Source organism: Phalacrocorax aristotelis, chromosome 2 (assembly GCF_949628215.1).
Source record: "Phalacrocorax aristotelis chromosome 2, bGulAri2.1, whole genome shotgun sequence".
Classification (NCBI taxonomy): Eukaryota; Metazoa; Chordata; class Aves; order Suliformes; family Phalacrocoracidae; genus Phalacrocorax; species Phalacrocorax aristotelis.
Window position 1 is genome coordinate 127,015,888 of NC_134277.1, and position 25,049 is coordinate 127,040,936.

At 39.0% G+C, this 25,049-nt stretch overlaps 1 protein-coding gene and 1 long non-coding RNA gene across 2 annotated transcripts in view; one reads left to right on the top strand and one right to left on the bottom strand.

Annotated features, from left to right (window-relative positions):
• TOX (thymocyte selection associated high mobility group box) overlaps nt 1–1,320 on the bottom strand; it is a 230,700-nt gene extending 229,380 nt beyond the window's left edge. Inside the window, exon 1 of the mRNA XM_075085086.1 lies at nt 1,211–1,320. The gene's annotated coding sequence lies outside the window, so the exon portion shown is untranslated. The remainder of the gene's footprint in view (nt 1–1,210) is intronic.
• Nucleotides 1–25,049, top strand: LOC142053434 (uncharacterized). The gene is made up of 3 exons (XR_012659217.1): nt 1–78; nt 23,467–23,629; nt 24,408–25,049. It is a non-coding gene; the product is annotated as an uncharacterized LOC142053434 (long non-coding RNA).

Here is a 25,049-nt window from a genome sequence, read left to right on the forward strand (position 1 = left end):
GCCCTCTTCCAAAAAAGCACCGGTCTGCAGATGTCTGCGAGAGAATCAACAAACCCTCCTTCTTCTACGGCAGGGCAGGTAACTTCGAGTACTTATTGTTTCCCCCACGCATCGGCACCGGGGCGCTAGCTCCGTGTGTGCCTCTCTTTATGGGAGTCTCGGAGTTGATTCGCTTCTCCCTCCCTCCCTCCCTCTCCCTCGCTCCCTCTGTTCTTTTCACGTTCTTTTTTTTTATTATTATTATTCTTGTTATTATTTATTTGGGTGGGTTTGGTGGCGGTGTATTTTGGTCGCCCTCCACCGTGGGGAACAGGGCCGGATTTGGGGGGGGGGGGCGACAGCCGGGGCCCCCGCGCACCCCCGGGGGGAGCGGCGAGGCAGCCCGCCCGCCCCGCCGGAATGGCCGCCCCGCGCCGCCCGACTCGGCTGGGCTGGGCTGGGCTGGGCTGGGCTCGGCTTGGCTGTGCCCGGCCTGGCTCGGCTCGGCTCGGCTCGGCTGGGCGGGCGGCGGCAAAGGACACGGCGCACTCCGCCGGCGGAGTCGCTGCTCCGAGTGTGCTTCACACAAAGGGGCCGGCGAGGGAAAAGCCATTTGCGGCCGCCGGGGACGGGGCTGGGAGTGGCGGAGAGGGGGCGCTGCCGCGCCCGCCATCCCGCCGCCGTCCCCGCCCTCTCCCACCCGGCCTTCCCCGCCCGGCCCCCCGGCGCCGCCCGGCCCCCCGCCGGTTACTATGGCATCCCGTCGGCCGCCTGCCTTTGCGGCCTCCTGGGCCCGGCCCGGCCTGGCCCGGCCCGGCCCGGCCCGGGGCCCGCGTGGAGGCGGGAGGGCGGGGTGGCCGTGGCGGCGGCGGGGGAGCGAGGGGTTTGGCTCGGGCCCCGGACTCCGCCGTGGGCCGGCCACAGGCTGCCAGCGTGGCCGCGGGCAGGTCCCTGGCGGTGCCTCTATGAGAGCCCCCGGCCCGTCTCCACGGCCGTGTTGCAAAGGCCGGGTCAGGCGCCCCGTGCCGCGGCTCCTTGGCAGTCCTGTGAGGCTGACCAGGGTCGAGCTGCAGGCAGGGCCCGGCGGGTTGGGTGAGCCCTTCATCTTCTGTCCCAGCAGAATGGAATCCATCACCCAGAGTTTGTGGTGGCAGAAATAAACTGTGATCCATGTGCACGCTTCAGAAATCGGGAAGCAAGTAAAAAGTAAAGAAAACCACCTGTGAAATACCTCATCAGCTGGGGTCTGCCTTCTTAGATCCTAGTGCTTGGGCCTGGCCGTGCTGCCGCCCGTACTGACCCCAGGCGCAGTCTTCCTCACAGCAGGATGGAGGAGGGAAACTTCAGGAGACGGGTGAACTGAGAGGAAGGAAGGAAGGGGAAGAGAATGGGATAGTGAAGATGAAGAGTAGCACGATAGGCTGCAAACAAGGGTGCTGACAAAGGAAAGTTGGGAATCCGGTGGGATGGGGGAGGGGGATTGAGGAGCACAACAAGGTTTAACAGGCAAAAATAATGAAAGAAAGGGTGACTTCAAGACACCATGAGGAATCCTGCTGAGTTTCCTGCTGAGTCTCTGGTAGTTTTAATCAGGACAGAAAGGATGGAAGAGAAAGAATACAGGAAGGACACTATACTGAGCTTAGATAGTGCCCTACAGAGGAATTGTGTCATGAAAAGAAAGGAATGCCCTTGCCTCTTTAAATAAAAACAAATTAGTGATTGCCACACAAATAAGCTGAGATGATGACAATTAACAGGAATGGTTACCTTAATCAAATACTCATGAACAGTTCCGTTACAAAACAGTTGGAATCGGAAGAACTTTTAAGAAGGTTTGTAATGCATGTTGTCACATGAAACTGTCTTCTTGACACTAAAAAAAAAATTCAGAGTAAAGATTTCAAGGGGACTCAGTATTAAGGGGGAGCAAATCACAAACTGCAGGTGAAGAAATCCCTGTTTGTGTGAGGTTCTATAATCTGTACCTCAGATATTTTGATATTGTAAAGAGTCCTTCAAGATAGTGTTAAGTCATGACTTTGCTCCATGTCTAACAACCTGTGTTCATTAAAGCTTAATTATCTGGAAAAAATACATAAGTAATGTAAACAAAACTCTAGAGAAAACAGGTTTGAAGCAATATTCCTTTTTCAGGATTATTTGATGAAAAATATCTCTGAAGATTCTTGGTTGTCAGTTCAACACAATTTAAGTTTGATGGCAATAAATGTTTTCCTTAAACATACAATTACAAAAGGATCTCAGTTGCTTTCTTTTTAATCATGTTTCAAACCCTTATGGCCTTGGAGAAAAGCTTGAAAACATGACCCAGAAAAAGCTCCAGAAAGCAAAGGAAAAGACATTAACATATTTAAAAGAAAAAACAACTCATGATTTTTTGGCATCTGACTCATTATTTTGCATGTTTGGGATTAGACATTTTGAAAGTTAAAAAATCCTAAAAAAGACTTTCCTTTGCAAAAAATGTGCTTGACGCTTGACAGATATATCACTGCTGCAAATGGCTGATACGTGGACCATAATTTGACAAAGTGAATGGGAGACAGATTGCAAGCTCTGCAGTGCAAAGCTGCTGTTTGAGAAACTTGTTATTCGTGGACCATGGATTAGTTTTCAGCCTGTTGTGGAGAAAGGTGGTAGAGATATACTGATTCTAGAAGGGTTGATCTGGGCGACAGGTGTATGCAGGTGCATATGGGCTGTATGTAGGTACAGCGAAGCTAATGCAGAGCTGGTAAAAGCAGATATTTGCCCTTTATTTATATGAAATATTACTGACTATTGCCTTAAGAAAGGCTTCAAGTTCCTAGGAGTCTGTAGGAGTTTACAACTATACCATTTGCTTTGCACAGCACTTCAAGTTATTTTCAGTACTTAATGATGCAGGCCCTGAGAGGTTATAAAATTTTTGCTGCTACTTACAGAGATGATTTAATCATCGAGATGGTGAAAACACCTGAGATTTGTGGCAGTTATCTGTACAGTTTGTAAAAATTAAAAATCTATGTATATTAATCCATTAAGTTTTCTTTTGTTTTGTAGGGGACATTTTCTCTGGGGTTTTCAGAATAATGATGCATTTGTGGAGACTGGAACTGAAAATGCTGATACTATTGCAGGTTTTGCCTCTGTGGACTGAGAAAGCAAGGCCCTTTCCAGGATAATTCAATGGTATATCAAACTCGGCCACTTCAGCTCATATGAGTGCATTTTCTAGAAAAAAGTTGCGGCAGATTAAAAAGCATGAATCAGTTTTTAGAAGCTTAAAAGGAAGGAACATTTGTTCAGAAGGGCACTGAGTTTTTAAAGCCATTCAACATTTAAGTGAATGTCTCCAAAATAGTCCTGAAAGAGGTTCCTATACCAGCATATGAGAAGAGTGTCATTGGTTTTCTATTATAAATAGGAACAAATGCCTTGAGAAACATGATCTGTATCTGCTGATACTAAAAAAGTTTTTATTCTTTTAAATGCTGTCTGCTGGAGTGAGACTACGTAGTATGAATATTCTCCATACAATGGAGAACTCATACGGCATTCCTTGCCAGACAGCATTGTGGATGCAAGAAGTTTACATAGCAGCAGCCTGGAGGCCTAAGGAGGTCATTAGCTAGACAAACCATAAATGGATCAGCAACTCCTTTGAGCTGAAAATAGCTGGAGGTAGAGACACTGGGGTAGGGGATGGGGAGAAGTATCTTACACGCTGGCTCTCGGTTCAGGCTGTCATACCTAGAGCCATCGTTGGAGGCAGACCCTCAGTCTGCACCCATCTAGCAATTCGTATGTTCTCATGGAGGCTCTGCAATGGTCAGGCCGTCAGAACTATAGGACACAAGTAAGTACATCTGAGATGACAGGTCATTTTCTTGTCTGTCCTAATGTCTCACCCAGCTGCTCCATCTAGTATATCGGGGGGCCATCAGTAGGCGTAAATCATGTTCTTAGGCAAAGAGAAATGCAGGTATCTTAGTTGAAAAAATAATCTAGACCGACATCTTTTTGTTTTAATCTCATACGTCTATACCCAGTTTTACATGGGATCTCCAGACGAAGATGTCTGATCATCTCTTATAAAGAGAAGATTTCTTGATTTCCCTAGGAAGAAGGAAATGTGAGACTGTGATGATGGCTTATTATTTATTATACATGGGTGCCACAAGACCCTTTTCATGAGCTTGGCTCTTCTTTAAAGAAAAGTTTTCTCTTACATATTTAAGAACAGCTGGGTTGGAAAAATAATTTTGCTTCTTGTTTTGAGGGCTGTGTTTGGGAGCTAGGAGGGCCAGATGAGCTAAAACGGGAGCCGTGAGATTTTGCTGAGAAAATCCCTCCTGCTGAAATTTTTGCTTTACTTACTGACGCATAGGACTATTTACCTTTCAGAACAAAGCTCAATGCTTATCAATTTCTAGAGAGTAGTTAATTAAATAATAATAGGATGAAGGGTCTGTCCCTTTTGTGTGGATGTTTTGTTTCATGTCCTTAAACTGGGTATGACACTTGGATCTGGGAAGACGCAAAAGATAATGATACTAAGATTACAGCATATTTAAAACAAAGTAATTAATCTGGTCTTTTCATCAGAATGAATTAAAATCCTTTAAGAAATTGATTCATTTTAAGTATTGCTGACATTCTGGGTATGCACTCATAAGTAAGCATAAATCAGTATATTTAAACAAAAATATTTGCAATATGGCATCAAAGCTTAATAGCGGTGATATGTGTTTAGGAGTATTTAAACAGTTTGCAATGCTACCTAATAGTGTGTCAAATCAAGTGTTGTCAAACATGTAATGAAAGAGGCAGCTATTTTATTATTTTAGCCACTGCTTCTGTCTTGTTTAATTCCTTTGTGGTGAAAATGACCAGCCCCAAATTATCACACTTGCATGGAAATAAATTGTTCTCATCTCTGTAATTCTCACAAAATCAAGATCTTAAATAACCATGAGAGAAGTATAAAAATGTACAATTCACCTTGCATATTTGCAGCTTCGATCCATTCCCGTATGCTTCAAAAGCACTGCCAGCTGGTTCAATTCAAGGTACCAAACTGATTGTGGCCTTGCAGACACACAAAAGGTAGGCCAGTCTTGAAAGAAGACATTTCACTGGGCCTTAGAATCAAATTATTTCTCATGGTCAGAGAAACAAAGGGAAACATGAAGTTCCTTTTTTCCTCTTCCCATATTGCCTATCTTATCAAGTGATTTTAGATGAGATACACTGTCCACATGGTATGCAGGAAGGCTCAAAAATACATCACAGTATGGTGTATGATAGTTCTCAATTGCAAGATATACCCAAGTGTTAAGGTTGCCAATTTTCCCCTCTTCCACTTATCTTGTTAAATCAATCTTGAACCATCTAGAGTATAAGGGATTGGGAATTTTGGTTTCATGCTATTTTTTTTTCTGAAGTACACTGGAGGACCATACTGGGGTTTCAGAAACTTAGGGGTTTTTTTAAGGAAAATTGTGTTTTCAACAATTTATTTTTGCAATTTAAAAAGCCTATCTAAAGGCATTTTGGTTTTTCCTTCAAAAAGTGAGGATCCATAAAAGTTATGTAAATGCTGTCTGGGGACTGCATCGTATACAGAAGCCTTGAGAACAAATCTGTACAAACTGTTTGATACCATTAAAAATAGCGATCTATATTTGCAGATATTTTACCAATGTACATATGATCAGCTGAATGTGTCAGCTGAATAGTTGGGAAAAAGGAAAGACAGAACAGAGTACTGGTCACAAGCAGAGACAGGTGACAACATGAGAACTAGTCTGTATCACCAATTTTTCCATAACATCAGAAAGGGAATTTTTATCTGCCAAGACAGACGCCAGGCAGATGATTAATCAGTTTTCGATTCAGAACAATGATGTCATCATTCTCCTTTTTGATAAAACTCCCATATAAAGCTGAATTGCCCCTGTATGAGCTCTCCTGGCATGAGGAGATCTTTACAGGCTTACTTAAAACCTCTTTTTTCCTGTGCTCTGCTGTTTCATCTGGCTCAGATGTCTTTTGCTAGAGAACAGTTTTCATTGTCCTTTATATTCACAAGGTCTCTGTGAAGCAATACCTTGGATGTTTCTTAAAGCTCCAAGCAAGGTGGGTCTTTCAACAGGAGACTCCCACCTCATTATGTAAAAAAGTAGTCTATGTACCTTCTTTTATGTGCTTTTAATTAGTACTTCAAGCCCAGAATTATAAATGCTAATAGAGAGAGAGATCCAAACTCTATTCTCTCTGAGTACATATAAATATAGCAGAGAGTTCACAGAGATAAAATTTATTTTTAGGGCTAGAAGGTATTACAGCTTATCTTTTCAGGGTTTTTTCCATTTTATTTTTTAAGTAGAGAAAGTAAAAAGCCAAACGGCCTGCTTGAATTTAATCTACTTCCCCAGGGACTTACCTTTACCATCCGAAAAGTACCACACAAGGGGGCACAGTTGGCATTTGAAGTGCAGAAGGTCGGGACTGAGGCATAGTAAAACTATGTTGGGAGTTTCCATTAGAGCTTCCTGTTGTAGCAAATAAATCCAGTCCCATTCACATCTGATGGGCTGATACAGATACATCATCCACATGTCATCCGCCATCAGTTTTTAAGGGGTCTGATAAATTGTTGGACTGCTGGCTTGAGAACAAAATTTCTTTCTCTGCTGAGATTTCAGCATTTTCCTGCTGGATCTCCAGGAACTTCAGACCACCTGTCTTCTAACTATATGGTTCTTTTCTCAATGGAGCTGTCACCCTCGAATCTAATAAAAACTCTCTGTCATCCTTTTCTGGGCTTTCTAGTTTGACAGTTTCGTGTCATAGCTTTGTTCCACAATAAAAATAAAAAATTTCTAGGTGTTAAAGAAGTCCTTGGAAAACTATAAGTGATAGAGTCAGCATTTACAGAATGTATCACAACAGGTCTGACTGACCTTGGCAGCAATAGGACATCACCATTTCTCATGGATGAGCTATTCCTGAATGTCTGTCTTTTATGCTGTATAAGGCAGAAATACCTTTTTTGGATCAAGGCTACTACTTTCTGCTGCTCTTATTCTTCAACAGAGATTGTTATAGGGACATGTTTAATATCATCTGTTTAAAGAATATCTTCCTTTCTATTAATTCCTGAAATCCTGTGTCTTGTTCTGTGATAAGATAAAAATACATCACTGTTGTTATTTTAAAGTCTTACACTGTTTTGTTGAGGGTTATTTGTTTGAAGATTTTGTATGTTTTACTTTTTATCACAGTCAAACTGCAAAGATTGATGTTTGCGGATGTCCTCCAAATCATCTGCCTTTACTCTGGCTACCAGAGTGTAATCAACACTGTTTTCTTATTGGAATGGCCCTTGTTCTGTTTTTTTAGCAGTTTACAGAAGTACTGGTTTAAAGGGAATGAATCATCAGTATTGGTTGTTCATCTTTAAAAACAGGCGCTTTAGTAGCATGTGTAAGTACAGGAGAGTTGAACATGTGTGTTAATCACATGCTGTGAAACATGTGGAGGGGAAGCCCCAAGCCACATTTTAAATGATCAAGTTTCTAACTATTTGTTGAATGCATATAGATTTATTAAGAGCTACATGGAGACAGTTGCCTGACTGCGTAACGCACTGGCAATTATTAATTAAAACCAAAGAATAACTAGAAATAGAGGAGAATAAGGAGAAACTCAGACTTGTTCACGATTGTAGAACGTAGAAAAAATACCCATCCTCCTAACTTACCCTTCCCCCTCCCCACAGTGGAATTTCCCTGCTTTTAAGTTATCTTGAGAAGACACAATCTGCAATTCGCCCAGGAGGTCAGCAGGCCCAAACTACTCTACCACAAGGTAAGAGGTGTTTCAAAGCTGAGAGCCCCTCCGGAAGAACAGTCTGCAAGCGCCTTCCTTTTGAATAAAGTGTGGCCTCCACTGGTCGCTGTTGTATTCAGGAAGAGGGGAAAGAGTTCATCATGGAAGAAGGTCCCTTGCCATTTTACGGGAAAAATCTTCGTTCAGTGTCAACTCCAAAGTTCCTTTTTAGTTCACTGGAGGAATATGTAATCAGTATTTACATAGGTATAAGTAGAACTGTACAGGGTGGGGGAGAGAGATGAAGCATGTGTTTACACTTGCTGAGAGTCACGCATGTCCTACATCTGTCTGCCTGTCTCTCATTAACATGGGATTTGTCAGTTAGGTGTTAAAAAATAAAAATAAAAATAGCAAGTTGCTAAGACTAACCATTATGTGCTTTTGGCTTATTTTTCTCACTTTTATGTTTCTATAAGCATTAAAAAAAATGAAATTATAAAAACCCCAAACTGTTCAGGGCAGAATTTAATGGAGAGGATGCAGACTGAAAGAGTCTTAAAGTAGAAAGTACCTTTAAGGAGAAATGTGCCATAAAGAAGAGATTTAAGGAATGTGAGCACAAGTCATTTGTGCTACAATGCCTAGCCACACTGAGGAGAGTAAAGGGTAGGGAGACACAGTATTTCTGAATTTCCATGTCTTTGTGGGTTTAAGTCAGACCCTTAACCTTATTTGAATATAGTATTTTTGTAGTTTAATATATTTCATACAGAATGTATAAAGAAGATTTAATAACTGTCTCTTAGCTGTGGTTTATCTCTACCTCAGAGAAAGCCAAAATGAGTTTCCAGTGAAATGGCTGAAAGAGCATACACGGTAAATCTTCTATCAAATTATTTCCAGTCTTGCTGATTTGTAAAAGATCTTTCAGAAAGATTCTGTCTTTCTATGTAGAATGTTGAAGTTTGATTCTGTGCCCAAAAGTTATAAAAGGAGCTACAAATAACCAGTGAAAGTCTAGCTTGCCATCTTCTGCTTTTTAAAACTCCTGAGACTGCTTGCTATCACGTGGAATTTGTGCTAGTGTTTAACCCAAGTTTTTCCCTCAAAAAAGAACATTATATTCTAGTGTATTACATATTTCTGGCTGTAATAGCAATTAAATATCTTGGAAGAAACTAATCAAATCCCCAGGCTTCTGTGCCTTTTTGTTATTCTCTTTCAGATGTGCGTCACAGATACAGGACTAACTTTGTGAACACACTCTTAGGGTAATAAGGACACAAAATGAACAATACTTATGTAATTAGTCAGCAGATACAAGTGTTCCAGGATAAGATCTTCTGAAGTGTCATAGCAGAAATACAAATCCAATACTTAATGTTGCTGTTGTCAGCTATTAAAAATGGAAATATTTTTGCAGCGTTTCACCTTCACTGGATAGCTTTGCATCAGGCTAAGGTGTTCTTGGGGAGTGGGATTGCACAAAGGCAGTTAACTGTTTTCCTCCTGCCCCAGAAGCAAACTAGCCCACTGACCCAATTTAAACCAACAAAATCAAGCTGGGCCTGTCAACATATGTTTGTCCTGCTTCCCCAGACTTTTGCCTGTCTTAGGTGGTATAAAGGCGTCTCTCAGCTTTGACGGTGCTGCAGAGGTTATTCAGATTTTAATAGGAGCAGTTTTCTAACACTCCGACACAAACATTTGAGCACAGTAAACTTGAGTTGCCTGGGCATCAAAAGGTATAAATCAGCAGTGTTAATGCAATCAATCTCATGGGATCATTACTGCTGAAAGTTGGGCTATAGCACACGTCTAATACTGTGTATCTTCCAGCAGCTTCCCAAAGTGCTTTCCATGCACACCCAAAAAGGCCAGACAAATTCTCCCGTAACCTAACGGGAATAAATTTGTAGAGGTGCACACGTTATCACACACAAATTAAGGGATATACTCCCATAATTATTGGCACTGCTTGTAAGTCAGGAGTTAGTGTGGGCACAGCATCCAGGTGTAGGGTAGTATTGCTAGTTCTGCTTTGGAAACATACTCAAATATGCCTCTGTGCCATCTGGTGTTTCTGAATCAGGAGAATCTCTTATTTGTTTGTCTTCCTTGAACACTCAAAATCAAGTGTCCAGGCCTGCCTTTTTCTTTTTTACAGTTTGATTCATTTGGAGGTTTTGTTCCTAGCATAACAGAGGTGTGGTTTTGCAGTCAGCTTTAGCAAATTTAAATCCGTGCTGCTGCTGAAAATGGTGGTATTGCTCTGCTTCCCTCCCTCCTCCAGCTGCATCTTTCTGTTGCCTCCCTGGGGAGGATGAGGATGCTCATGGCTGCACGGTCAGCTGTGTCAGGAGCTGTCTGAAAATTAGTGCGTGGCTCAGATCTCAGGTGGATTGTTTTGGGTTTTTTTGATCCGGCTGACTCTGTGGCAGCATGAGAACTGGTGATGAAACAGGAGAAGAGTATTTACTTAGGTCTGAGGCAAGGAGGGAGGGGAGGGTGGACAGAGTGGGCCTGCCTCTTGGCACACTCCATCCTTAGGTTAGCTTAAGCCAATAATGAAACTGCACCTAAGAGTCCTCTTGCTAAACTCAAAGGTGAAATGTGTTTCTGGTATTAAGGAAGACCAAACATCGGAAAATTCCAATGCTTTTTTTCTTTTTTTTTTTTTTTTAAAGACTGACTTTCTGTGTAGTGTAATTTCATGAGGACTTGAAGCGGGGCCATCATACAGGCAAAATAAATAGGAATGGATATTGAGTAGAAACAATGGTAAGAGATAGCTCACATAGATCTACTCACTGGTCACTAATTTTCCCTGAAACATTATTGGTGGGGAAAATGTTGAAAATACTCTTAAACGCAAAGGTACACACAGTTTCTAAGGTTTGACTGGGATGAAAACTCATAGGAATAAATTTGTTACTTCCTTTTTTTTTTTTTATCAATCCCATCCCTCTTACTGCAATTCCTACCTACCCAGTAGGGCCCGTGAAACCTGTGGTACTGGAGATGAAGTGATTCCTCTGAGATATGTCGGCATGTGAGTTGGGAAGGAGCAGGGGGACTGTGAGGGGAAGGGAGGGGGAATGGGGGAAACAGATGGATCCTAGATTATGCTGCAGCTGAGATTGAAATAAAATTTCACCTTAAAATGGGGTGGCTGCTGCTTCTATGAAACTCTTGGGGATAATTCATCTGCCACTTGATAAATTTGCAGGGTTTCTTTCCAGGTTCTCTCCTCTATTCTCCTTCATGCTTTGTATGTGTATACATGTGTGTGAGGTATGTGTATGTAATTTTCAAGATGCCTGGCCCCTTTTTTCTCCTTGGCTAACTTCTGAAATAGAGCTGTCAGGATGATTCCAGCATTTGGAGCCATATTCCTTCTGACAGAATATAACTCTTCTCCACAGTTTTCCTTTTTTATGGCCCGAAGTCAATGGGAATATTCAATGCAACCTAAGGTCAGGTTCTTGAATTTTAACACAATTTCCCATGAGAACTAGAAGGACGAAAATTCCTTTAAGACAGGGAACAAAAAGTGGAACAGTAATATAAGGAGTAAAGACTTGCTATGTGCCTTTAAAAAGCAGCTTGAGGAGGTACCAAATCTGGGGGTGTGTGTGAGCATTTAATCTGTCCAATAATTTAACACTAGTCACTGTGTTATCAGTCATTTGTACAAAAGGGTTGAACTCTCAAAGCCACTGGCCATGCTAGCAATCCCGAACTTTGGCAGATCAGTTATAAAAAGGTACATCAAATTAAGTAATTTCAAAAATGTATTGAAATATAACCTGTACAGTCATATGAACCTATATGACATGGAAGGATTTTAAACTATGCCATAACAATGGGCTGTACAGAAGTAAACCCACCAATTCCTTGTCAAGTCCTTCAAAATATAGAAAAAGGGTCAGTTATGAGCTGGAGAGATTTGGCTAGTTCCTTTATAGCTGATCAATGTTATTATTTGATGTCTTGGGAGGCAGAGATTGTGAACACTTTTGTCAACAAAGAATTTTGTAATCCTGAAAAGAAATGATGGTGTTCATTTATTTTCTGCAACGGAAGAGGTTTCATGCCTGTGCCCACCTCCAGAGTGGAAATTCACAGGGACCTAGTTTTTATCTAGGCAAAGTTTCCCATATAGTAAGTGGAAATTTTAGATCTCTCTAACAGCAGTTGAACTTTGAAAAATCTAAATTCTCTTGTTCTACATATTTCTGATGTCAGGAGTCTTGGGTTTTGCATTAGTGAAACAGGATGAGAATGAAGGCGTTGCTATTTACAAACTCTTTGAAGGTGTAAGGTGCTGTATACATAGACATCATCACTTTTATATGGCTTTGGATGTGCTCAAAATGCATTGCATTTCATTGATTAACATTATGTTCGTCAATTAAGAATATGAATATTAAATTTAGATAAGAGTATTTTACTATATATGTTCCATTAAGAAAGACAAAATATGCTTTATTCATTTAATGTTTTCAGCTCTTTCACTTCCCCAAATGTCAGCTGTCAAACTTTGTTGCCACCCTTAGTAAAGGCTGCAAACTGAGACATTTTCCCATTTTTCTGCATTTGGAGGGGCTTACCTTCCAATAATAATCCTATCTTATCAATTATTTAAAAAAACAGGTTTTAAATGGAAACATCAGCTAAGAATTATATTTTAACTATGATGTAGCATTGCAGGGAGTAAGATAAACTCCACAGAGTAAAACATGCCATAGGGAAAAAAAGTAGAAGCAGTCTGGCCCGTGGCAAGATGAACTATGAAAAATCAGGCTTTCTAAATGATGACCAGTCCAATTACATTCAAGAGTTTCATCGAAAAACTACTTTACAGGGTATTTATGGTATTGAAAGTGCCTCCATAGATTTTGTCCCCCCTCCTAATTTTTTGTAGCCTTTCCATAACAGTATCAGTTATTTCGCATTCTGTTTTCAGTCTGCTTCACGTTCCCTTGTCTTGCCTCTCCCTCCCTCTCCCCCTCCTCCACACCATTTCTCTCTTTCTCATATCATCTCAGAGCTGTTAGAAAAAATAGTGCCTTTTTGTGTGCAATGTTCTTCAGCTTTAGCAATTTTCCATTTCACTTCTTTCTCGTTATACTTTTTCCATTTAATATTTGGGGAGAAAAAATGTTCTATTTGAAGGTGAGCCAAATACACTGTGACAATGTTTTGGCCCAAGTTAGTATTTTCAAATACAAAGTTTACTTACAGTTTCCTGTGCTCTCCATTTGACTGTTATTAAAGAAGGAGGAGGGGAAAAGGTCTTAGCTTTTACTATCGGCAGCAGGTGTATTTTTACAACTGTCGCAGTTACTTGTCTCTTGTCTAGTTTGCAGCAGCTTGGAAGCTCTGCAGGCTTGCTTACACAGCCTGGGTCTCACGACAGCACAAGTCATTTGTGGGTGTCATGAGTATGTTCTGGGGGAAGATACAATCCGAATGAGTTCTGAGGAGGGAAGTAAATTGAATTAAGTAGTACAAAAAATCGTTAGGACAGTACGTTGTTGTGTGAGCAGGTGTGGTTACCCAAGCTGGCTAGGAGGTAGAATGCAAGTGATTTTAAGTACAGGCCAGGGTTTTTGAAATCAGAGAAGCTTTCATCAACAGAACACCTATTACTAGCAGAGGCTGTATTCTCAGAGTAAATGAAGACTGAAGGAAACAGTAAGGACTTTTAATTTTACTTCTGATTTGTGTGTATTAGTATAGAAGACATCTCTGCATTTAATCCATGACTGTTCTATCCTAGCTAATAATTTCTTACAGTTTATATAAAAAGGCTATGTAAAAGTGGACAAAAATGATGATAACCACTCTTACGATACACAGAGCTGGCAAACACTAAGATACCACAGCATTTAGGCACCATGGTGATAGATGCTGTAGAGATAAATACAAGAGAGACAAACAGAGTGAGTCAATGCGTTGCCCAATTTGCATAAAAATTTTCATAAAATAACTTGCAGTGTTTGAGAAAGAAAATAAATATTTGGTGTTTAGGTTGCTATGGTGTTGTGGTAGTGAAAAAAACAGAACTATGAACAAATAGTCTAAGCTACGTCATGAGTTTACTAACCAGACAGTGTCTTCTAAGTAACAAAGTGCATATGAAAAAATGCTTTAATTATGTAGAGGTTAGATGTGATGCCAGCTAGTGTAATGACAGCCTTTCCTGTCCTCTTAACTTATAAAGCAGATTTTAACCATTGATTTCAAGAAGGTCTGAAGAAGATTGTGCAGCAAGTGCTGTGAATTCCTGTATTTACTCTGGTGAACAATCTTTACATTTGTCTTACTGCTTTGGATTTGATGGTAGAAAGAGCAGATTTCGTCAGCCTCTGAGAGCATTTTCTGCTTTTCCTTTCAATCAGGATGAACATTTGTCCTGTTCTGCTATGATGCTTTTTCAGACAGAAGCATTTTTTCTTAGATTCTTCAAGCCAAGGGTGATGAACGCTTTCCCTTGCATGCTTTTCTAGATAACATCTGGTTTCAGCAGACCACTTAAACACACGCCTAAGTGCATCCTTAAACATTTTGCGGGGCGTATGCCTAAAGGAGTATGGTAGGCACATTAAAGAGCAGGACATTCTTAAGTACTTTTTTGAATAGGGGCCTAAATGGGAATGAAAAGAGAATTATGTGCCTTGTTTTAATTCAGTGAATTCATTGGCCAAGTATATGTTTCATTTACTGGCATTATCTTTTAATATAACTTTAAAGATCACAGAAAAATACTTCACCCAAATTTCATTCAACATATATGTTTTAATAAGTACAGTTTCACTCAGTATAATTTAGCTCCAAAGGTATTGATAAAAAATAATTGTTTGCTTCCATTCAGCTATATTTTGCCAGTAAATGATCTTGCAGTACTGAAAAAATCTTTCAGGGGGGATAAAGAAAAAAAAGAAAATTGACAACTCCATGATAACTTTTTTGAAGGTGCATCAAGGTCTAAGAATTTTGTGCCTTTGTTTGTAATTATTTTTTAATTGGTACTCCGGACGGAGGAGGCAATAACCTATTTTTTCTGTTAGGCGTGAATGAATGAGCAAATTTAAGAACGAAGTACCCCAGACAGAAAAAACATGCAGTTTTGCAGTTTATAAAATCTATGGTTCTGATAATGCAGCTCAAGGAAGTCATACTCTTTTCTAATGGGTGAATGGCTTGAAAAGTGGAGTTCTGCATCACGGTATGGTGAGACTAGTTACTTTATCTAATTTGTAGTCCATTTACTGGGGGCAAGGGTAAGAAATTTAAGGATAACTTACTGCTGTAAGCTTCCGTAGGAGGCGTGGGGAAAACCCTGAGCAGAAATGATAGCAAGATTAGCCATCAGAATTACACTAGAGTTTCTCAAATTAGGGCTCAGTGGAATAGGCACCGGGATTATTTTTTTTTTTCTCTCCTTAACTTTTACTGAAAACTGTCTCAAGAATGAATGGTATATTTTGCCAATATTTTTCCTTGCAGATAGCTTTAAATAAAAGGAAACTATCCCCCAAATGCATACTTATGCAGGCATTTGGAATGCAGTAAGTGTGTTTTCATTATGACTGAGCAATTTCAGCTGTGAGCAAATATATAGCAAAAAGTAGAAGAAAAGAAATACATCTTTGGAGGTAAATTAAATTGCAGTACCCAAAGAATTGGGATCTGCCTTTTATAATTTGGACATGACAAAACTGAAATAAAAATAAAAGTTCAAACTAGATTCTCCACTGCTTTCAAATGCCATCATAGAAATGAAATTGAAATGGAGTGTAGGGACTGACACAGCTTACAAATATTTTTCTCTTCATTTTCAACATGTACTCATCAATGTGTACTCTATGTAAAGATTTTGTCTACAATTCGAAAAGCCTTTATAAATGATATTCAACAAAACCAATGGTCTCTAATCAGAAATGATCTTATCCAGAACAGTAATTTGTGTAGTGTATATCAGTGTATACGTACACATCCATACCTGTGGAGGTGATTTAGGGAAGAGGTAGGGAAAAGACAATCCTGACAATATTATTTGTAAAGTATCTCTACCCATTCATTCCCTGAATGATGTTGCACCATCTAAAACACTAATTGGATTGCACGATTGCATGGCTCTCCGGAGTATTGCATCTCAGCAATAAAATCCCCACAGAGTCATTTATCATGTCAAAGGGTAAGTGATATTTTTTTGGGTATTCATCTGGATAGATGAAAAACAAACACTGCAGTTAGGGAATTTATAGATATATAGACATGACCTGTGAATGAGTGATCTGCAAGATTACGCACCGACCGTGCTTCAAATGGCAACATAAAAGGCATTTCAGTATATAAATATTAGATGTCTCTTTTTAAGCGTGAGATGCTTACAGTTCTAGCCAGCTCTCAAACACTTCTGCACGCTTCCATAATGCAATATCACAATGGAGTTGAGTCCACCAAGGAATGAGGAAGTGGATTTTGCAGTTAGGCGGGCATTGTTTATTAGCCCATAGCAGTCTGTGTTGCAGGCAGGCCAGTCTGTCTTTGCTAACGCTGTAATGTACTCATGTTCAGCAATCCTCTTGGCTGAAGTCCAATAAGGATATCTTTGGGGGATCACCATGTTTTGCTAAATGGTAGGAGATTTCCAGTGAGGACTTTGCTCTTGAGTCTGGTCTTGAGTGAAAATCAACACTTTTGATTGACTTCAAAAATATGAATAGTAGAGTCCAATGGGAAAGGCCTTTAATTTCCAAAAGCATGTCAGGCTCAACTCCACAGACTTTTATCCTTAGTACTGTAAGTACCTATCTTGCCTAATTTCAAAATACTTTCCAAATCAGCTACAGGATAAGGCCAGGAGCACTTGTATCCTGAGATATCAATGTCAGCAGTAGAGAGACATGTCTTTTTTGGACATTGGCAGGAGAAATGCAATCTTAACCATTCATTTAACCATGCAGAGCCACATGGTCTCTTTAGTCATATTCAAGCACTACTGGAATTCACAAAGTAAGTATTCTTGTCCTTAGCTAACCTACATAAACCAGCCTGGTAGCCATTACTGGTCTATCACGTATACGTGTGTAGGTTTTGCCCTCCATCACTCCCACTGCAAAGAGTTTCTCAGCTAATGGTTCCCTGAGTATCCAGGCATAAGAGACTTCTAAGGGCTTAGTAACTAGAGGCTTCTACAGAAAGGGAGGCTTAGTTGTCTTTTGGGCTCAACTGGGTATTTAATTTTTTAGAAATTATTGGGTTTTTTTAATCAAGTGATGAATCCTGAGTCTTTCCTGCTGCAGATTGTAATCCACCTTGTTACCATCTTGCTTTTCTGTCTGTCCCAAATGGAATTTTTGGCAGGGCAGGAGCAGGAAAATACTTCTGTATATGGCTGTCTTTGGGAGGAAAAAGTGTGTGAGGAAAGACTCTTTCCCCTTTGGTTCATGAAAAAAGTGCTCAGAAGACGACTGTATGTTGTGATTCTTGGGTGGAAGGAGGTATCTCCCTTTATGCATGCTAACACGGCATAATTGTATAGATTAAAGGACTTTGAATAGTCCCTTCCCTTTGATATTTCCGATTTCTCTTAAGAGCACTGACTTTCCAGGTGCCATTCCTAGCTCTCCCCAGGACTTGTTAAGAAATTTTGCTATGTTGCATGCCAGAAATTCTATTAAGTGGTGAACTCACCCCTCCAAAAAAAGAAATTTTGTTATATTCATTCAAAAAGTGATTATACAGTACATTACTGGAGCGGGGAAGAACTGAAATTGCTCCTTATGCTCATTTTTCAGTATGTGGGTGGACTTTGGTAACTCAAAATGATTCAAAAGTGCTGTTACCAAGAACTCGGCAATAGAGAATCCTAAGGGCAGAAGCACGTCTTAAACCAATTCTTCTTCAGAATTTAAAAGCTTTCCTTATATTCATTTGGGATTCTCTGTTTTTCTAGAATTGCCTCTAATCTGTCTTAAAAAAAACAGATCACAAGAGGAAGGTTGGGAGCTGGAGCAAAAAACGTTAGGCAGAGTGTTGGGGAAAAGGCAATACATTTTTCAAAAATACATCCAAAATAACCTATTTTTAATCTATAAGGTCTGATGGATCTCATGTAATTTCAGGTACCTAGGTAAGGGGCAGAAAAGGAGTCAGTTACTCTAAATTCTTCCAGTTGGATATGGAAAGTGATAAAGTGATGGGCAACTCCAAAGTGGCCACACCACCTCTGGTTTCCTTGGTCCTTCCCCACTGATTGTAAGGGTGGCCAGAACAAATTAGATTGTCACTTAGGTGTTCTAATGACATTAAAACTCTGTCCTTAAAAGTCATATTTCCTAAGAGATTTTACTGCTGAAGGATGGGAAAAAAGTACCTGTTGGGATTTCCAAAAGACGTTTAACTTCCACTGATTTTAATGGGACTATGTGAATACTTTGAAATCTAATGAGGTTCCTGAATACCTTTGGGAGCTAGGTCTGCAAACCTGAGTTTCACTGAAAACAAATAGGATTCAATTTATTAAAGCTAAGTTGTACAAGAAAATCTGATGCTTTAGACAGTTTAGTAGCCTTCCAAATTTTAACCTTTGCCCACTCATTTCTTAGAGCAGTTGGATCTTCAGTTTAATTAGGATGCTCTCAATGCAGCATAGGAATTTATGAAGAAAAAATTACTTATGAAAATAAACAAATTCATCAATGATAGAATAAAGTAGGAAAGGTTACAAATGTACCTTCATTTTTGCCCAGCTGCTTACACTCTTTTCTTAATCTATATTCTTTCGTCAGACACAAGAGATTAGGACTGGATTTCTTTCAATAAAGTATGCCTGCTTTAATGTTACTGCTATTTCTAAATGGGATGTCTCATTCCTCCTAATATGGAGCTCCACAATCCCATTTTATTGTGCAAGCAAAGTGTTCCTTTGCTCAGAGCTCCACTGACATCAAGAGGGTATAATGCCAAGTTGTAAAGGCTTCCATGTAATTTGCAGTATTCAGCCTGAGCTGTGTATGTTTGTCTTTTTGTAGTTCAAAAACACTATTTATCCTGAAATTACAGCATTGGTAATCTTCTGTAACGGTATTACAGAAAGTGAACAGTGATATGTTCATGATACACAGGAAATTTTATACTACTAAAATGATTAGCATGTACATGTACCTCATGTACATGGAAAACTTATGAACTAAAATGGAGAGCATGTTCGGATATAGTGGTTTTTTGCTAGGTATGTTACTAACATTTGTATTATTATGCAAATAAGCAAATAATATTTGTAGAAATCCTGTATTTATTATTTCTCACTGTTAGATAATTTCAGTAGGAGTAAGTAGCACCTTTTTATCTAAAACAGTTGGGTAGAGTTAGAAGTTACTGTAGTGGGAATGGATATTTTTTAATAACCATGAATATATTTATTGTTACTCTATTTTTCCCCTTTGTAATTTTTTACCGGCAATATAGTATGATTTCTAGTATCTGTTTCAGCAGGATATTTCAACAATAACACAAATCTGCGGCACAACAGTGTTACTACTGGAAAAAGTCTTATACATTATAAAGTGCTATCCATGAATGCGACAGCGGCATGAGAACTTTGCATTGCATATAAATATGCCAATAAATCCTGATTTGTCTGTAGTAGTGACATACCTGTCATTAAAATACCCCAGAAGTAAAGCCTGGGTTCACCATGAAGATGAAGTTAAGTAAGTTCTTTCTTTAAGGGGGGTCTTTGACAGAGCTTTATTTTATTTATTATAATAGGGGAAAATGAAATAAATGCTAGCTTCCACAATGAATGAAATAATTGAATTCCAAATATGATAATCTTAAATTTTGCATACCTGATAAACGTCTTATTTCTATATTCAGGCATGATCATTAAATTTTCACATAGCTCAGTACTGAATTCATTAATTCCAGAAGTAGCATTACTGACATGTTACTTTGCTAAAGCAGTCACCCCACTACAACTTAAAAATATTTTTGGTACATTTACCAAAACAATAACTTCATATATTGCTTCCTGTTACTGTGATAAAATGTTGATAAATTTAAGGAGCTTGTGTTAGCTAAGCATAAAGTATAATTTTTTTTTGCTTTCTTTTTTTTTCAGAATAAAAGCAAAAATCTCTATTGAATGTGCAATGGAAGCAAGTGTTTTTCCAGTTCAGCAGTTTCTGCTGAATTGTAAACAATTGGGTTGTTTCAAGAGGAGAGTAGCATGGTCCGTAACTCCGACAGCTAGTAGTAGTTTAGTTTACTGCTTCTACCACCTGCCTTCTGGCTTAATATTGGAAGCAAGAAGCATGCAATTAAGTATGAGGAAATGAAAATAAATGACACTGTTCATTGCACATTACAAAGTGCCTGGCAGAAAGAATGCAGCTTTCCTGGACCTGATGACCCCTGGGGAAAACATGTCTTGTGCCTGGGAAAGCGCCAGTGAATCAGACACTGACCCTGGTTTTATCTGTTATCAAATGCTTTGTTTTCCTTCTTAACAATTTTAAACTTTTTTTAATTATAGTCAGCTTCTGAAAAACAGAGAGGTATTAAAGTGAAACATGTACTGCGTGTGTAGAGGCTGCAGGACACCAAACAAGCAGGGATATTTTCTTAAGCATTTCAGGAGAAAAGTTATTTGGATTATATCCCTGATTGGACCAATTTGAACTGATTACTAAATTCTAAGCCTTATTCTAGAGGAGAGCAGGTTTTTAAAAGATTAATTCCATCTAAGCAGCAAAATTGCATTGAATGCAGTATTACTGGGTATATAACTCAAACCCTCCCCTCACCCCAGGATCTGAATGCTTAAAACCTGTTTCATTTTAAAATGCCTGCTCTGTGAATGCTATACCTTTTTTTTCTATATATGGCTCATACAGTTGTTAGAACATAATAGTAATAATTGTTTTTTAGTCATTCATCCTAAATTGTCTAAGCACCTTTACAAAGCTGAGTAAATGTTATCTTAGTATTACGGAGTAGGAAGAAACTGCACCGTAGAGAAATCTGGTGGGTTGCTCAGAACAAATAACACATCAAAGAGTAGTTGAAAGTGAGATACCCAATTGAGCAAGAAAATAAAGGGTTTAACATAAATCATGTTATTGTGCTACAGAAGTCAAATTCATCTTTTTTAGATCCCAGATGACACTAATGCATTACTTCGGCCACTACTGTCTGATTTAAATGGCCACGTATACATGGTGGGGAAGCTTTCATAATGAAAGCAGAAGCAAGTAGACACTTTCGTGTCTTCATGATCTGCAACAAAACTAGAACTCAGATGAGGTTTGCCAAAATTTGTAAACTTTTCAGTGAAGCTAAATAGCCAGAGAATATTAGAAAACAGATAATTTCAGGTAGAAATGCTGCCAAGACTTCGTGGTTTTAATGATTTCGTCTTGAAGAAAGGAGCATCTTGGTAACTTGATGAGTATTGTTTTGAGTATTAGCTTTTTCACCCCATAACCCAAAGTAAAACACAAGGTTGCAAACTCAGGAGGAATTGAAACCTTGTAAGGATTCACAGACCCTCCGAACCCAAACCACCAACTTTCACATTTCTAGCTGTATGCAAGTACATGAATTCTCTCTCTCTCTTTAATATTACATGCACACTCTGTAGAAGGACTTTTTTTTTTCAACCACATTTTAGGTAAGTTTACCATGTTCTGTGAAAGGTAGTCTTCTCTATTGCACTTCTTAAATGGACTTTTTAGACCCCTATAGAAAAAACGGTATTTGGATGTCAGTCATTCAGTCTCTGCTAGTTAAAAAGCGTATCTTTCCAGAGATGCTTTCTATCCATAGTCCTGCACAACATGAAATATGGTTGACAGCTATATTACCACACTGCAGATTGCAAAGCAATTCACATTCACACTTCTAAGTGCCTCTCCTTTCAAGACTTATGGATGTATGCCAAATTACTTGCATTGTGGTATATGGCCTTCTATATGTACTTTATAGGATAGGCCACTGGCTTCCATTAAAACCAATGAAGTAGGGCCCAAAAGAGCTTTTCTGAAGTGAGTACTAGATGTCAGGCAAGGTTAATAATAAAATACTTCATGTATAATATGCATCTTCAACATACTTCAGTGTTTATCTTTTAGGTGGTATTTTCTGAATTTAGGATGGAAACTCTACTGCTAAATTTAACTGTTGGGTAGAGTTAAGTTCGGATTTCATTTTTTGTCCTCATTAGTGTCTCTGTAAAAAATGAATATATGATTTCATACCCTATTTAGGCAGTGTTTCCAAATGTAATGGACCAGCAGCCATTTAAGGAGCCTAAGGTCCTCTGTTAACAAAACCATCATTGTTATCTCAAATGAAATGAGAAAGACACAAGATACCCTCCAATGCTATTTCATCTAGGCAAATGAGTGACAACACCATGTCATAATGCCTCATTCTTAGTCACTAAGTTCACATATTTCACTACAGTATTTCTTTGTCAGACAAGTTAAAGTGGATGATTGGTAAAATAGTATAATTTAGTATTAATTATTAAAATATTAGTATGATTACTGTTAGTCATATTACTATGATAAATTAGAAAATCTGATAGATTTTAAAAATACAGACCTATGACAAACATTTTAATGACAAACCTAGTTTTGGTGGAGGGGAGAGAAGACCGGATGCTTTAAAGACATCTGAGTAAAATAAGGACTCCTGTGAATTTAGTGGATCTCATGAAAAATTTACTTGAAGGGGAAGAAGAGGCATAAGAATGAGTGTGTGATGGTGGAGGCTACATTGCGTCTTTCTATTTATTTATTTACTTTTTCAACTACATTACTAAAGTTCCCCTTAGGTCTACAGTACCTAGCAGAAAGCAGAAATACAGTTTTAAAATTGCCTTGAAATGTAGAGGACAAAAAAAGAAATACATGGAAATCACTATCAATGGCTGTTGTCAGTAAATGCAAAGTCCATGAAATTTTTTTCTTGTTAAGAGAATGTGTTCTACCAGAGTGGGGCAGGTTCAAGCTGGGCTGCTGACTTGTTTTTCCATAGTACATTAGGTTTTTGTAGTCCAGAGTTCCTGTAGGTTTTACTTTCCAGAGGGTGAATGAATTTCATAAGTGTTTTTCACTTTAATTGTAGCATATGTGAAAACTCCTGGTCTATGTCTCAAAGATGTTCTATAAAATCACGTTCTGTGGTTAGCAAACATCAGTACACCCATTTATCAAAATAACTTGAAGGAGATGATAGGGAACAGACACCTAAATGTACTGGAGTAGTTGCATTAGATAATGCTCCATAAGTAAATTTGAAAAGTGAAGCAAACTGATGCCCTTTAAATGAATGTTGGCCTAATTAGTCAGACAGAAAGTATGCTGGTTAATTTCAAAATACAGAAAAGAAATTTCTGGAGATTAAATATAGTTTGTAAGAATTACTATACTGGGACACACTTCCTCTTATCTCTGAAAATAACACATGAAGGGTACAAGTAAGTATCTAACCGTTACCTTCCAAACAATGCAAGTACGGTATAGTCTTTCATTTGATATGCCCACATACGCTCAGCAGTATCTTCTGATAGCCCTAACCTCCATGAATTCATCTAATCTCTTGCAACATCTTAAAAATCAGGTGCGTCACAGCAAGGAAGTTCGTCCACTGAAGTGCTGGAACGGAAAACCAGAATCTCACAAGTGAGAACTATTTATGCTCTTCACCAAACTGTAAAGAATCAGCCATGATTACGCAAGCCTTTCCTGCAAGGTTTTGGCAGCTCTAAACATCCTCAACAAAGGTGACAAAAATCAACTAAAGTACCCAAAGTGAGGTTCTAAGCAGCATAAAACCAAACAAAAGGCAGAAAATCCAAACTTACAAAAAAAGTTGCAGCTATCCTTTATGTTAAAGTAACTCATAAATTTAGAAAACCTAAACTGACCTAAAGAAGTCAGTAGTTCTTTGCTCAGGCTTTCACTTGCAGACCAACCAGATGCTGGACATGATGAAAATGTGGAAAAAGAAGATGCCTGAACAGTTTTAGTACTTACATTAATGCAAGATGCATGGTTGAGCCTATAGGAAATTACTTGGTTATAGCAGCATGCAGTGAACAGAGGAAATAAATTTCAACTCAGTATTACTGATGCTAAAGTTGAATTCTGCCCAGATTGCTGAAGAAACCCTCTCCGGCAAGTAGGGGAAATTATGGCACAACAGTGACTGCCACCTGCTGCAATCCTGAGATAAAATGTGGGTGCCAGGTTATTATTTCCCAGCTGTTATTAGCTCATTGGTGGCTCACTGTAAATGTTCTCCAAGTGAACCGCTCTGGAGACTGCTAGACAGATCTTCAGCTGCTGACAAGAAGATATGAGTGCAAGGAAAACATCAAATTCTCACTTAAAACCCCTGGTGTCTTGTGCAAGCACCTCCTGCCAGAATATGTTAGACTAGCTCTTTACTGTCTCTACTTTCGTCCTCTGCTATTAGCCCTAAAAAGCATAGCACGTTCAGAACTGTAGTATATTAAAATCCAACGTGTCTTAAAAAAAGTTGAAAATGAGCTTATATAGAAACATTGGAGACAGCTCGAAAGTGGAGACCAATGTCATGGCTGCTGGTGAGGTGCTGCAAAGTAATAGCAAGGCCAACATTCAGACATGGCTGGTAAAAGCTGAGGATGCTGAGATGTCTCCGCAGTGTGCGTGTAAGCATGTCCTAGTACGAGGTGAAGTATACCTCAGAACATGTCTTGCCTTTTTGGTCCCAGAATTGTGAGGAAAATGAAGTATCTGCTGTTGGCAAATGAGTGTACAACAGTCTTGAAAAAATATTGGGAAGTGGTGATTTTTTACCGTGGAAAGGAAAAGTGTCTTCAGAATACATAAAATATGATGAATTAGCATAACATTGTCATCGAAGATAAAGTGTTACAATATTTTATATTTTTTTCATTGTTGTTCCATAAACATACAACAATAGCAGGTTAATGTATCAAATGTATACATGAAGTCTTACCACTGTACATAACTGTTCCATATATTACTGTTATATCTTCTGAGATTAAGTAAACACAGAACGTAATGTACTCTACATAAATATAGCACTACTGAATCATAATAAAAATTTAAAAATATCTATTTACCATGAGAACTGTGTCAGAATCTCTCAGTGAAAATGTTGGTTAGCTGAAATGGGAAGGTTTTCTTCTTTTC